General features: G+C 37.7%; 1 protein-coding gene across 2 annotated transcripts in view; it reads right to left on the reverse strand.

The window, feature by feature from the left end:
• The window catches only part of LOC135213207 (cyclin-I-like), a 364,491-nt gene extending 348,669 nt beyond the window's left edge, over positions 1-15,822 (reverse strand). For both annotated transcript variants that reach the window (XM_064247187.1, XM_064247183.1), the window contains exon 1: positions 15,609-15,822. The gene's annotated coding sequence lies outside the window, so the exon portion shown is untranslated. The remainder of the gene's footprint in view (positions 1-15,608) is intronic.
• Positions 15,823-16,159: the final 337 nt, after the last annotated feature.

Raw genomic sequence — 16,159 nt, forward strand, 5'->3', positions numbered from 1 at the left:
GCACTTTACTTAGAAAACTTTCAATTTCCTCAGTATTAGTTGTAAATATACGAACACCTGTCGTTGGCTTAGCAAAAGAGTTAGGAAAGAAGCCCCGCCCACTCCTCTCTTTCTTACTCTGTCTGATACTTATGAATGGAATAGTGTACTACCATATGATTTTTTTTTACGTTTTAAAATGTACACGAACTACCATTTATTACTGATGACTTTTCATAAAGCCATTTGTATGTTTTTATTTATCATGTACCTTTCTTATCTATTTCCATGAGAATGGTGTGGTAGTGGCAACTTTGGATTATTATTGGATATATAAATATGGAAAGAAAAAAACAGATCATAGTTTATTTGAAAGTAAGATCACTATATACATTATTTTATTATATATATACAATAAAGTATGTACATTATATACAGAAATTTTACAGATTTTGAAGTAAATTTTTGCAGTAACCATGAAAACAGCATAGACAAACAAAATAAAAAACTGGTGGATAAATATATCAAAACTTATTAATTACAGGACTATATATTCACACGTATAAGGATATTTCAGCTCACTCCCCATCACTGTCTAAAAACAGATCGTCCTCGTCATCACTGGCGACGTTGACAACGATTGGATCTATGCAATCCCGGACGTTGCCAGTAAGCCAGTATTCGTTCTCGAAAGCTTGACTTCGTTGGACAGCTCCTTCCCACACCTGTTTAGTGACAGCAAGCCTTGCTTCCTCCAATCTGGCCTTTAGGTCTGCCCTGGTGAAATGCCGTAACGATGAACGTACATATAGCTTCATATGCGCCCATACTTGCTCGATGGCATTGAGTTCAGGATGGGCGGGTGGAAGCCGGACGACAATATCAACACACTTGAACAGCTTGTAACTTCTGCCCCTCTAATTTTCAGCGGGTATATTTTCCAGTATATATATACTCTAAATAAACCAAGAGGTCATAATAATCTCCCAAAATAATGAAACAAATAAATTTTATTGCATAAACTAATGTGGATACATAAAACAATAATCCATAGAGTAATTTAAAAATGTAAAACACTATACGTCATAATCGTAGTACGGTACACTTTCATTCTCAGTCAAATGCAAAGAAAATTGGAAATGTTCAAGAGTAAAGTGCCATTATTAATAATTATAGATACTTAGTTATATTGCCACACATTAGCGGGAGGTCTAAAACATGTTGGGCCAAAATTTCAAGAAGATACAGTTGATATTTAAAAAGATTTTTTAGGAAAACCTATGCACCGCAGGCCTTGAAATGGTCAGTAGGCTTTCAGAATAGAAAACTGAATTGAAGCCAAGAGCTGGGACCTACGAGGCCATTCAGCGCTGAAAGGGAAACTGACAGGAAAAATGGTTTGAAAGGCGTAACAGGAGGATGAAAACCTCAAAGCAGTTACACGATGAAAAAATTGCTTGAAAGGTTAGCGTTAAGGAAAGATGGAAGAAAGAAAATATGAACGGAGGCACAGTAGAAGGAATGAAAGAGGTCGCAAATAGGGGCCGAAAGGAAGGACGCTGCAGAGACCGTTAAGTAATGTCTACAGTGCACCGCATGAAGCGCACTGACGGCACTACTCACAACCCCCCCACCCCCTCTACTGGAGCTCTGAGGATAGGTTTCAAAGAAGACAGCGGCGATTTCTTTGTATTTTATAACAATAAAACAAAAATCAAAGGTATGTTTACATATGTTGGGGCGCCCCTCGGAAGCCGCCCACCCATGACACCGTCGCGGGCGGCCGGGAACGAGAGTTGAAACGGAGAGCGCTCGCCAGAAGTCAAGTACACCAACATATTTGAGTTTCAAAACTTGCGTGCAAAGTCGCGACTATTATTTTCAACGGATGCGTCTGAAGGCCCCGTTTTTAACGACCCAGGGGTCGGGGGTCACCACCTTTTGCCAAAGGTCTTCGTCACCGAGAGGTGAGTGATCTTCTCGGGTCGACGGGCGGAGGCTCCCATCTACTGACAGATATGCTCAGTTCTCGATTCAAGGAAAAAAAAAATTCCAACAAGGATCTTAACAGTTTACCCCCACTAAAACAGATGCTTCCGCAATTGCTAGCACTCATGCCAGCTTCTAATGAAAAAACTATTTAAAATATGCAATGAAAAACGCAATATATATCATACCGACTGGCTATTGCACAGTAGAACGTAAGGGTAAGTGCTTATTGATATTTTTTGTTCATGTTATACTGACTTTAGTTACGTGATATTTCTGAAAAAAAAAAAAACACATTCCAAATACAAAAGCTTTGTAAATTTTTGTTCTGTACCATTCATATTGGCGATAAGTGACGATTACCAGTCCGGTGTGATAGGAAATCTATTTATGCAACAAATGACAAAGCAAGCACTTATTACCCGCGTTTCTGTACCCGTTAGTGACAGATATGGGCAAGGAGATCCTCCACGAATAAAAAGGATAACCACATAGCAGCGGAACTAAATGCGTAAATCTGAGTAAAAGTTACGTGGCAAATGCAAAGAAATATATATAAATATATATATATATATATGTATATATATATATGATATATATACATAATATATATATATATATATATATATATAATATATATATTTCAATTTGCACAAATATATTTCATATGGATAAAACGAGAATATTACTGTGGATCCTTCTACTGATTTCTTAGAAGCACGATGCGGTGTTTTTATATTGCATATATATATATATATATATTATATATATATATATATATATATATATATATATATATATGTGTGTGTGTGTGTGTGTGTGTGTGTGTATATATATATACACACACACACACACACACACACATATATATATATATATATATATATATATATATATATATATATGATATATGTATGTATGTATGTATGTGTGTGTGAGAGAGAGAGAGAGAGAGTTTAAACTCCTTAAGACGCGTCATGTAGATGGAATCTGTAATTAGGTATATATAATGGCTCGAGAGACTACTGCACAGATGTAGCCACCTCCTGCAAGGTTTCTAACTCTCCTGAATGAAGCTTCACTTCTCGAGACACGCAGTTTAATTTCTACGTTCTTCAGCCGAAATGGGTTCTATTTGCTCCTACAGATTCCATTCTCCTTCTGACTTAATCCTCGGAAACGTGTTCTTTCACGCGAGGAATCCACTGTAAGTCTGGGCGAGTCACTTTCTCAGATCCCTAAACTTTCGATGGCACACAGCAGGCGCTCATCCGTGTAGACCTTCACTCATTCCCGGCTCTGGCGTGTTACTAACTACACTCTGTTTCTCATCTAATGCTATGTATCGCTTCCGAGTTTTTTTCACGGCAAAGTGACACTGAATCTTGGCCAGGCCGAATTGTCAGCATCCGCTCAAAAATGACCAGAAATTCAGTTACATCACATCCATACAAAACTGGAACTCATTTCTACCAAGAATTCACGTTATAACTTATTTTATTCACCTTTCATAAATCATCCACTAGAGGCTCATGCCCACCACCTTCCCCTACCCCCACCCTAAAAAATAAACAAGCTTCTCTCATGCCCATGTGGAGTGGAATATAAAATTTAACGCTGGGAACTATGAGGTCATTCAGCCGAAATGGAAATTTACAGTAAACAGGTTAGAAAGGTGTACCTAACAGGAGGAAAACCTCGCAATTGTGTACTAATACAAAAGGTTAGGAGCGGGTACAGGATGGAAGAAAGGGCTGACGAACTGAAGTACAGTAATATGGCTGAAATAGGTTGCAGCTTATAGACCCATCTGCAACGGAAACTTTTCTCCCCCCTGTAACCTAAATGTTTTCAAAAAAAAAAAAAAAAAAATGTATTTTCATCCGATGCTTTACTAAGTTTCAAAGGCTCTCTTTACTTCTCTGACTGCCTCAGCTTTCATTTTTATCACAGAAGACAATCACATTTACTCAGTGTTGAGAAAATGTGTCCATAATTCTACCCAATGTGATCTAGACATGAAGTTATGGACCTCCTATACGCCTTTACTTTCTCCGAGAAAATTACGTTAGGCCACTAAACAAAGATTTAGCGCCTCAGTGGCGTGATCGGTATGGTCTTGGCCTGCCACCTCGGTGCCCGCGATTTCGATTCTCGAGCATTCCATTGAGGTGTGAAGATGTGTATTTCTGGTGATAGAAGTTCACTCTCGACGTGGTTCGGAAGTCACGTAAAGCCGTTGGTCCCGTTGCTGAATAACCACTGGTTCCCGGCAACGTAAAAACACAATACAAGCTATATAAGCAAACTAAACAGTCTATGAAGGGACTTTTTCAATTGCTTGAATCACAAGCCTGGAAGGAAATACGAAGTATAATCTGCGACACTCTCTCTTTTGTATATTTCGGTAGATGAAGCCTATTCACGTGGAACAAGTCCACCAAAGGGACCATTGACTTGAGATTCAAGCTTCCAAAGAATGTCGGTTTCAACCTCCCACCGCTGAAGACCCCCCAACACTGCACCAGTCATTTTTCATAGGCATGGGGGAGAGGCGAACCCACGACATAAGAGCGACATGTCACGGCATCAGCTACCATACCAGGTGACCAGTGAATTGTAACAAAGATTAAGTTCTCTCATTGCGTTACGAAGCAAAACCTCATTTCAAGGCCAAACTCCATAACTGCATATATGATATACAATGAGTAGTCGTGTTCTAGAGCAGCGGTCGCCAACAGGTGGTCCACGGACCACTGGTGGTCCGTGAAAAAATGTTGATGGTCCGCAGACAAATTGGGACATTATTTAAATTTTTATGTCTTCTTAATCATTTTCAGGCAACCACTGATACAAATTGCACAGAAGACAGAGCCCAGTGTTGCCAATTTGGCATTTTCAATGCTAGATTTAGCATTAAAAACTTGGATATCGGCTACAATTAAAAACAGCTCGCCGACCTCCGTCTTTTAGTAACGTCACTGGACCCAAACATCAACAAACTTATTAACAAGCAGGAACAAATATCACACTAAGATGTGTAATACTTAAAACGTCAAATCTTTCAATTTTTTTAATAACTGAACTATAAATTTGTTACATTTAATATGTGCATTTCATATTACTAAAATATAAGTTTTCTGATTGTCATTATATAAACATATTACCTACTCTTTAAAATTTATATTAGTGGTCCGCCAAATATAAAATTATACAGTAGTGGTCCATGAAGTTCTAAAGGTTGGCGACGGCTGTTCTAGAGCCTGAAGACCACCAGAGATTGCATTCCTGCAGTCCCCACAGCGACCACCACCAATCGACTTGTTAAAAAGTAGATAACAATGCCTACATATATTCCATCAACTCCCATCCAAGTTTGAGACCAAAGACTAACGAGGCGCCGCAGTGGCGTGGTTGGTATGGTGTTGGCGTCCCACCCCGATGGTCGCGAGTTCGATTCTCGATCATTCCATTGAGGAGTGAGAGATGTGTATTTCTGGTGATAGAAGTTCACTCTCAACGTGGTTCGGAAGTCACGTAAATCCGTTGGTCCCGTTGCTGAACAACCGCTGGTTCCATGCAACGTAAAACCACCATACAAACAGACAAAGACTAACGACAGGCCAACCCTAAGAACTGCACGCCCAGAATCTGCACAGGGATTTCTGTATGCTGCAGAAAATGCCAAAAAGTGCATCACAAGCTCCCGAGCCCAATCAACTTTAGATAATGTGGGAGTTCAAAAAACTATAGGCCCATGTTTTGCTACCTGAGTTGAATGACTAAAGCTCCACGTGCAAAACGAAGCCCTTCTGGCTGACTCACGATAATAACAGAGGGCTTAAGAGCCCAGTAATCGGAGGTCTTCACAAGAGACCGAGGAAAGGTGTCATTTGCGTCTACGCCTCCAGAAGCACCCGGCCATTCTCGCTCTCATTCCTCTGCATTCACGATTGTTGTTGTAACCAATTTTCCTCCCTAACATCTCCACCTAGTTGGGTCCTTAACATTCTCCTCCATTAGAGCTCTCTCTTCTCTCTCTCTCTCTCTCTCTCTCTCTCTCTCTCTCTCTCTCTCGTTCAGGTGAAAAGAACCAGAACTGAATATTATATATGTAATATATATAACATAAAAATATCGGAGACGAAAGGTTGCATATAAATGACTGACCTTCCAGTGACGGTTCTTTTGACGGATGCTCAAATGCACAGTGCAAATAGTCTAATAGTCTAAGTTCGCTACAACTTTAACTTTTCAGCTTATTTATAGTGTTTGACTTTAAATCACGAAAAGGTAAAAACCCGATGATTATACGAATACAGCTCCACTCTCTCCTTCGTGGCTTAATTTTGTGCACACACACACACACACTATATAATATGTTATATATATATATATATATATATATATATATATATATATATATATATATATATTTATTTAGTTTATTTATTTATTTATTTATTTAATTTATTTATAATGTTTTGGGGATGTTCACTGCCCTTTACATTACATACATACATAACATACATACACACATATATATAATATATATATATATATATATATATATAATATATATATATATATATGTGTGTGTGTGTGTGTGTGTGTGTGTGTGTGTGTGTGTGTGTGTGAATTCGGCACGTGCTGGAAGTATTCAAGTTGGTAGGCAAATTGTAACGTGTTAGCGATGAGTGTTTACGTGAACTTTTCCGTTCAAGACAGGGAAAGGATGAAGTTCTGCTGTAAAATCTCTTCCACTCAAAGTAGGAAAGGGCCTTCCTTCTGACTCTGGCAAACAGGTGTCCACTTTTCGCCGTTAAAGGCTAAAGGTAAACAGCTGCCGAATCGTGGCCTTCAGTACTGTTTCCTCTCTCCCGCAGAGCTTGCCCGCGACACTGTCTAATGCTCCTGCCTTTCCCTGGCTCTGGAACGAGCCATGGAGGCTCCTATTACTTTCTATTTCTTCCCTGACTGACTTATTTTTCCATTTGGCGTACTTAATGAGCCTGCGGTAACTGTTAAATTTCCTGTTCGTACATGGTTTCAACTTGTTACTAAAACGTTTGTCTGTGCAGGTAAGAAGGGGAGAGACGGGCTAGGCCTAAGGATTCTTTTTATGAAGAAAATTGCATAACGTTCATACTACCATAGGCCTGCATCTGACTCGGGGCCATTGCTTCACCCGCCTTGACTCGGAGCAGGGCATTCATTCCCACGCGCTTATTAAAGAAACCCGCCCAACACGACTCCGCCCCAGCCGTTACAAGCTGCAAATTGCCTCGCGCGCGGTCACCTTGACTGGCTCCTCGTCTGTCTCATTTTTTGGGAGGCAGGACTTTACTTGCGAGAGCATTATTATTATAAGTAATTAATAACGGATTAATTTATCCAGACCTCTGAGCCTAATATAGGCTCAACCCGGGCTGGTGACTTTGGGAGAGCACATCATGAAGGAAGGAAGCAGGGATAGTCATTCTCAGAGCAGGAATCACACAGACCATTATTGAGATCTATCAGCGTATAGGAAAGCATCAAATATGTAAAAAAAGAAAAAAAATCAGAAAAACGTCATAAGATAAAAAGTCACATTCATATTTCATAGAAAACGATCCCCCAGGGGTTTTAACTCTGTATGTAGTACCACCCCCTTTCCGGCGTTCTTAGTGGAAGCCTCCCGTTGGGGATTACCGTAAAAAATACAACAAAAGACTAAATGAGTGTGACGTTTTTCCTAGCCGAAATTGTGACTTTTTTTTTCCTGCGAACTTTATTACCGGCCACCTCATAGATACCCGAGAATTGTGTGCCTGTCTTTTAACAGTAAATATTTACACACTGTTCTTTTTGTAAACACCTCACCTGTTACTCAACCGGTCTTACACGTGCCAGCGTAAGTTATATGAGCAACACTTATCTGTGTTTCGTAAGGTTTTCTACTTAGAGGGATGAATGAAATCTCATTAGAAACACGAGGAAGGGGGGCGTGTCAGTGTTACTATAATGTATATATATAACCATTAGAGGCGTTCTTTGTGACGCCTTCTCACTCATGTTTCACAATTACATGAATATTGAACAGTTTCGTAAATATTAAAATATATCAAATAACAGTAAAACCATAAGAAACATAAAACAAGGAAAACAAACGCACGACTGACAAAACGATCATAGATCTAACCATCGTCACAACCCATTTGGGTTGACTTTTCTGCTCCCAGTTGAACATTGAATGGTCGCTTCTGATTTCTTGCTTAACAATATTAACAACCCCTCCACCTCCCGCCCTCCACACGCTCAAATTCTTCGTCAAACTAGTCTGCCAAACGGGTTTTATGAAACTGTTTGATGCGCACACGCACACACATGCAAAGTACAAGATAATTTGAGCAAATCTTTCAATTTTATAACAATCGTCACGCAGGAAAAAGCTCCAATTTTGTAACTCCACAAAATCTAGTAATCTAGTTTATTTTACCTCAGTGTGATTATCAAGGGCAATGGCCTCCTTCAAATAGGCCTAGGCCTAATAACCATCAAAGTGTTTTAATTATGAACTTGAGTACATCCATCACTCATAGGATACAGATCCCAATAAGTTTTAGTACATCACACTAAAAGCAATTTAGTATAAAAGTACTATACGACAGCAATGAACTGTACTACAATTATATCAGCAGTGATGCAATATCCCCTGTACGTGCTGCGCTTCGAGTATTCAGTCGTAGGCAGGGCTGCCACTCCTGGTTTTTTAAACCCAGAACTGGGTTTTTTGTCTCTCGTCTGGGTTTCTGGATTTTTTTTAACTACACTGAAGTAAGATATTTTTTGAAAATATGTATCCATGGTGTCCGCAAGTACATAACATCAGCAAAGATGTTGCAGAGACAAATCTTACTGATTTGTAGTTAGGTGGCAGAGCAATGGCTAAGAAAAGAGCCACTTGGTGTGCAAGTAGATAAAACTTTCAAAACAGATTGTCTCAATTTTCTTGTTGAATTGTCAGAACAAATTAAGTAAAGGTCCCCCTTCATAAAGATGGTGTTATTGCTAATTTAAGCATCTTGGATCCAGCTTTGGCTCTTGATACTGCATAGTCACCAACATCTCTTGTCAAATTAGTAATTAGTTTTCCATCAATTATCCCTGAAAAGGAACTGAATGACTTAGACGACGAATGGAGATCATTCCGAAATTCAAAAGATATAACTCAAATTCATAATTCAATTCCAGAATTCTGGTACAAATTAAGAAATATAAGAGGTGGCTTTGATATACCCAAATTTGAAACGCTTTCCTGCTTTATGACAAATTTAACAATACTACCATATTCTTCTGCCTCAGTAGAACGAGTTTTCTCTCAAGTTAATTTGGTCAAATCAAAAAATACAAACTCTCTCAAACCCTATTCAGTGAGAGACCAGCTGCTTGCTAAACAGGTAATAACCAGAAGTGGTCTTAGTAGTGATACTTGGGAACCTAAATCAGAACTCGTAAAGATATAATGGATGGTATTTGCCATAAAAGGTATCAAAAACGTCTGAAAGATCTGCAAGATTCCAATAAAGTGACCCTACAAGAAGTTTCTGAATTTGAGAGTGATCCGGATCTAGAAACACAAGCGTAAGCCTTTTCCATCCATCATCTTAGTTACTGGAAGCCTAAGGTTCATTTGATTATTTATATCCCAGGTATGTCTAATGTAATTATTTAGCACTACTACCAAGTGTACATTATATATATGTATATATATATATATTTATTATATATATCTATATATATAATATATATATAATATATATATATATATATACTGTACATTATTGCGCTGGATTTTTTATATAGGAATGTTTTTTTTTTTTTATCTGACTAATGACTATGGGGTTTTCTGAAAAGTACGAGTGGCAGCCCTGATTTAGACGGGCCTGTACCGTGGGCGGGGGGAGGGGGTTCGAACGACAAACCCCCCTAAAATTTCTGGTAGTTCATATTTTCTTACTATCCTTTTCATTGAAGTGGACTTACAAAGCAATAAATAGCAATCTTTTGCTTTTTGGCAAGTTTTTTTTATTTATAAATCATGTCATTAAGCTTTAACATCATTCTTTAGTAATAGGAAATATACAAGAGTGATAACAGGAATATGATATAGGCCAACATATTTGTAAGTAATTTTAAGTAAGATTCTGTTAACCAAAGTCAGTACTGAATTACATCTAATCGGGTAGAAGGGCATAGACCGCATACCCAATTGTTATTCTTAATATAACTAAAATAATATTTTCAAGTATTTCATCTTGTATGTACGCACAGTAAGTTCCAGAAGTGAAGCGACAAATTTCAGAATTGATCGTACTTCTTTAGAAACGCTCGTGGGGTTGCCAGTTAGTATATTTCATTCCAATTATTGACATCCTCTTCATCTGATAATATGTATCAGTGATTAACTGTACAAGCACAGGAAGTATTTCCCCAGTGAATGATCAATGTTAGTTCATTAAGAGTTTATTAAAAGAAAATATGGAAAAAAAATTTCCCCACCGAAACATCTGCGGCTCTCAATGTCACGTGATATCAAGTGTTCACCACAGAGTGAGTGGCAGCAGGAACCGAGTGCATAAGCATTGGCCTAATATGATTTGTAATTTAACTTTCTACTTTTCTAGCGTTATATCGAAAGTTATTATGATTTCTTTTGATAAAGCACAAAGAAGTTTAGCATCTGATTAAATGAGATATAAATAAGACAAGTTGGTGTGGAGAGAAAAAAAAAAAACTAAATCCAAGTTATATGCGCGTTTAACATTGGCTACATGGTTAGGTCTACTCAAGAATCAAGGAAATATATTTTCCAGCTTGTTAGTTAATAATTTCATCGAATTCCTCAATTGTGCAAATTTTTGCACGTGGAATTGCGTTCAGGGTCGAATCAAACAAGTATTTTCGCAGGTTTCCACTTTTTTTTTTTTCCAGTGCATAAGTGAGACTATTCTTGTCCATACGATCCGGAGTGTGAATGCTTGGCGAGCATTATTTTAATTCGAGTATCTCCTGTTATGCTCTCTCTCTCTCTCTCTCTCTCTCTCTCTCTCTCTCTCTCTCTCTCAGGACCTTTTTATCTAGTCAGGAATAACCAGAGGCTTGTTTTAAGAATCCAGCACTTAGGCCTATTGTCATGCTCTGGTGCTTCTTTATATATAATATACACACACACACACACACAAACACAGATATATATATATATATATATATATTATATATAATTAAATATATATAGATATAATTATATATACATATATATATATATAAATCCCCCAAAAAACTCATAAATTTCTGTTATACCATAATGCTTGACTGGATCAAACTGATTACTGGTTGCCCGTGGAAATATGAAGTTGGTTGATATCACTCCCTTATGATGCGCTCACTTACTAGGGCCCTTTCACACTATGTCGTACGTAAATGCGACACGATGTCGGACCTACATGCGACTAGCAGTCGACTATTATCTCTAATGTACGTTTTCACACTATATCGGTCCGGCATCGCATTACAGCCGACAGGCCCCACTGGCCATGTCCGGTGCTGCACCCAGACGCGATTGCAGTTGGCCATTGCCTTCAATACGTGTCTTCACACTATGCGATTTTTTCCTGCATATACGTGCGACAGCAGTAGACTTCCACTGCTTCTGGTGATCGGCTGCATTGGGTATTGAAAACATTTGAGGGATATAAATAGTGTTATTCCCGTTGCTGAATAACCACTGGTTCCATGCAACGAAAAAACGCCATACAATAATAATAATAATAATAACAATAGTGTTATTCGTAAATAAGAAAGAACTGCAGGTATGGATAGCTTAAGTATAAACTACTGAGAAAAGATTCACTAAATGATTTGCTGTTTTTTTCATTAAGGTTACATACACGTTATGATACTGAAATTATTAGAAGGTTATCGGCAGATTATTGATATAAAAGAGGACTAAAAGCTTTTGATTTCGATATATATGATTTTTTGAGAAGTTTTTATAGTTAACACTTACGTTTTATTTACATTAATTAATGAAACAGAGAGAGATATGGATTTTTTATATCAAAGTAAAAGATTTTAGTTTTTTATATAGATATATCAGTTTATTCTTTTAATAAATAGAGATGTTTCAGCTAACACTAGTTGTTTTCATTTCTCCTTTTTAATTTCTATATGGAAAAGCAAATTTACAAGGAAAGGTCCATATTATTTCCTCTTACTTGATGGTAACTGCCAGTTGTGCTGGCGAAATATCATCTCTGAATGTCGTATTTCTTTTAGCAACTGGTCATGTAGACGTGACAAGAATTCCTCAAAGGTTGTTTTAGACATTCTGAAGTAATTGAAAAATTTATCATTATCTCTCTTCAGCTCCTCGAAAATTGTGGCAAATGCGCCATACAAGTGCCTTTGTGTATTCAAAGGGTGTACTCAGTGAATTCTAGGTTTTCTCAAATGTAATAAATAAAGAAGACAATGATTTTCTCCTCCTGTCCATCTAGTCACCACTACAGGCTGAGAGCAGACTGCAAGCGCTTGTCAAAAATTGGATCACTTTGTACGGCAGTCGGACAAATGTACGTTTTGCGCAATTTTGTGTCGCATTTAGATCCGGCACTGCAATCGTATCTTGGTCCGACAAGAATCGCAGTGTGAAAGGGCCCGCAAATTCAGTCTTAAATTCCACGGCTGGAATATGATTAGAAGATTTGAGGTAAAAGGTTGAAGTGAAAAAGGTGGAGTTAGGATTGTGGGTAGAGGTAGAGGTAGAGGGGGGGGAGGGGTGGTTGGGGTCTGTCGTCTCCCTGCTCGACCAGGTGGTGATTTTACGGGTGTACTGGTTGCTTGCGACCGTCTTTCTTATTTTTTATATAGCGAGTCTGTTTCCCAGGTGCAAGGGCAGGTCCTGTGTCGGTCCTAATGGTTCTATCTTTGCCTAAATAACAGAGCGGCCCTGCATTGTAAGCCTTGCTATGCCCGGAACTAGGCCTAGTCACCTGAAGGTAGCAGCAGCAGTTAGAGCCTTTTTCGAAGATGGTGTTTTATGCTCGGTCCTAGAAACTAAAATCAGAACTACCAACCACACTCAACTTTTCTTTTGAATCTAGGTGCATTCATGGTAGATTATGTTTAATGTTGCGGAGACTTTTCATTTACATTCTATTGATACTTGCGTGGTTTTATGCATCTTCGCTAACATAATTGATAATACGCTATGCTATTAAATATCTGTTTCCACATTGCTTGAAATATACATTAGTAATGTTGGTCATCCTGTGTTGAACGAACATTTAAAATGGTTTCGTTTCTATAATTTGAAGTAATTACTATACTTGGAAAATTATTACTATTACCGTAATTTTTTCTTATGATTGTTATAAATATCATAGATTTCATATTTGTGCATCATATGTTAACTTTATTTTCCTTGATAGAGCTTTCACTGTACAAAAAAAAAAAAAATCAGCTACGTGTTGTAGTTGCCAGTTGGTGAATTTCGAACGAAATCCTTTGAAATTTGTCCCTTCACTTTTGGAACTTACTGTACTTATATGCGCAATGACATTTATAGAAAAAAAGGTCAGAAAAAGTTCATTCTGGGAAAAACGTCGGCCCCCATAAAAAAAAAAAATGGGTACGGACCTGATTCTCAAATAAACAAAGGTGATGACACAGACCGAGAGCATGATGAAAACCCTTACCCAAATCAAGTTTGCGCTAGACTTTTGTGGTGACAGATACATCATGTTTATTGTCATGTACGTGATGCACAAATCTCATGCGACATGACTCCATAGGATTTCGTTCAAAATTCACTAACTGGCAACCTACCATGCTCCATATTTATCATTATTTCAATGCAAAAACATGATTATTGCATACAATAAGGGCAAAATATGTTTCATAAGAGTGAAACCTGTCTCATATTATAAAACTAAGAAAATGTCACGTGTAGCCAAATTTCAGAAAATAAACATTTACGAAACATTTTCAAAACTCGTTCCCACATCGCTGAAGCGTAATGACCAAAACGAAGTCGTCATCAAACGTCAGTTCAAATGTTAAAAAAAAAAAAAAAAAAAAAAAAAAAAAAAAAAAACATAACATTGATGTTGCTTCCAGAGCAAGCATAAATTTTGAAATAGTCCTATTTGAATGCTCTACGCCTCAACGCCGAAAAAATGTAAAGACATAATATACAAAAGTAGAATGCGCCCACTGATATCAACGTGTGAGGGGAGCGTGTGTGACGCACCATTAGTGTGTCGGTGCAACAACCACCACCTGGTGTAACATTGGTCTACAATGATTAATGACTGAAAATATCTTGAAAACATTTACTACTTTATATCTGTTAGAGGAATATTTGGATTTTCATACATAATTATTTCTTATATTTCTTAAATATTTAAAAAATGATGGCATACTAGCAAATATTCGCCTAGGCAATTATTCTTTGGTCAAAGCCAAGATATTGTTCCTAGGCCTAGGTGTGTTAGATTTCTTTACTTGACACTTTGCATTCACATCTCTCTATTACCAATTTTTAGCTAGAAAGCAAATGAGGTTAGCTACACATTGTTGCACTTCAAGTTACCTTATGGAAGAATAAATATTATACACCAAAAGCGAGCAGAGTGGCTTTTAAGAGAATATTCTAAACTAGTTGAAAAACTAGTGTTTCATACGCCTTGATATTAATACTTATGTTATTTCGATTAATAGCCATCTTCTCCATATAATCAAAATCATCATCATCTTTTATTCCTCAAAGAACAGTCTATATCTACAAATAAAATCATTACTAACAGATTATATCTCAGAAGGCTTAGATTATTTTTCTAGACCTATAAATATTTTGCAACATGCAGGCAACTTAAACACAGCCTAAAACTTCAACGTTCAAAGAAAACGTGTTGTAATTCATATTCCTATTGTATTCCCCCAAGAACAGGTAATCTCTACAAATGAATTCAATGGTAACAGATTACATCTCAGAAAGTCTAGATTATGTTTTAGGCCTATAAAACATTTTGTAACATACAGGCAGCTTAAAAAGCAGCCTAAAACTTCAACGTTAAAAGAAAACTTGTTTTAATTCCTATTCCTATTTTGAAAAGGTTGTTATGATGACTGTTGAGCTTATTGGGTCTACTGACATAATGCTGCAGACGTGGTTATGTTGACCTGTCCGAGGAGCATGTTCAATCCAAAGACTATAGTAGTCTTTGTTCAGTCCTTTCATTGATGGCACCGCTAACCTTATCACACCGCAGCGCACTTTGAACTAAGCAACGTAATAAAAAAAAAATAAGTTCAAATCGCACAGATTACGAATATAGCAACACATAAAAGGGATCATATTTATATAATCACGAGGAAAATAGGCCTGGCTGTGAACTTGAAAACTTTCCGACATTATGACATCATTAATAATAATAAAAAAAAGCTTAGCACTACTTGGCAACGTCACGTCGAGTCTCAGAATTTGGACGATACAAAAAGAATTCATGTTGCAAGAGATTTGAGCATCACTGGTATATTTATGACCTACAGTGATTAAATGGCTAGACCTACAACGGACATTCTGTTCACTTTACCTCATTGCTGTCACTTGAGGGTCGAGCCATTTGGCAGAACTTGCTACAATGAAGAAGAGACCGCAGACACCATATTTCATTTGTTGCTCTCCTCCTCTTTTTATCCCGATCGGTGTGTTTTATGCTTTTTACCCTCCACAGTTCAATGAGCTGAGCTTTTCCTCCTCCAGTTGCGTGCGACCTCCTCCAGTCCTCCTCCTCAAACAGCCATCGTCTGGACGATCCTGCCGTAGGAGTTTTCACTTTCAAATTCGAGGTAGAACTGAGTTATTTTGACACTATTTGTTTTCTTTCTGGCTAAAATGCACTTGACGATGATTGGTTGAAAGTTATATGTCCGAACAACATCGTTACGTTTCAAATGAGTGCTTGATGATCCGGATAAGAGCTCGTTGAATAACCAGAATTTCTCCATCAAAACACGTTATGTCTGTTGATAAAGGCATCGAGTTGAGAGTCTGTGAAGAAAAAAAAATTCAGGAGGCCAACATTAAATATTACGATTGCCGAAGTCAGCGTCTTGAAATGAGTTTCGGATACACAGATTTTCA

This window comes from Macrobrachium nipponense, chromosome 42 (assembly GCF_015104395.2).
Source record: "Macrobrachium nipponense isolate FS-2020 chromosome 42, ASM1510439v2, whole genome shotgun sequence".
Lineage (NCBI taxonomy): Eukaryota > Metazoa > Arthropoda > Malacostraca > Decapoda > Palaemonidae > Macrobrachium > Macrobrachium nipponense.